The sequence below is a fragment of the Triticum dicoccoides genome, unplaced genomic scaffold (genome assembly GCF_002162155.2).
Source record: "Triticum dicoccoides isolate Atlit2015 ecotype Zavitan unplaced genomic scaffold, WEW_v2.0 scaffold1375, whole genome shotgun sequence".
NCBI lineage: Eukaryota > Viridiplantae > Streptophyta > Magnoliopsida > Poales > Poaceae > Triticum > Triticum dicoccoides.
In genome coordinates, this window is record NW_021197327.1 from 5,128 (window position 1) to 5,463 (window position 336).

The window sequence follows — 336 nt, forward strand, 5'->3', positions numbered from 1 at the left end:
GGGGCTATTCGTGGGCACACTCGGTCCCGCACTGCTACTCTCCGCGCCCAAAGCGCATCTCGTGTTCTGGGTCAAGCAGCCCCACGATGGGGGCTTAGATGCGGGCCCTTTTTTGGAACATCCGCGGCTTCGGTCATGATGGCCGATGCCGCCAACTCGTCGAGTACATGCGCGACGAACACAATGACATCATTGCGATCCAGGAAACCATGCGTACTGAGTTCTCCCTCCATGAGTTGATTGCCTCAGCTCCCACCTTTTCGCCTGGCATTGGCTCCCTTCTAGTGGGACCACGGGCCACTCCGGTGGCATCCTCTTAGGGGTTAAGGATGCCAC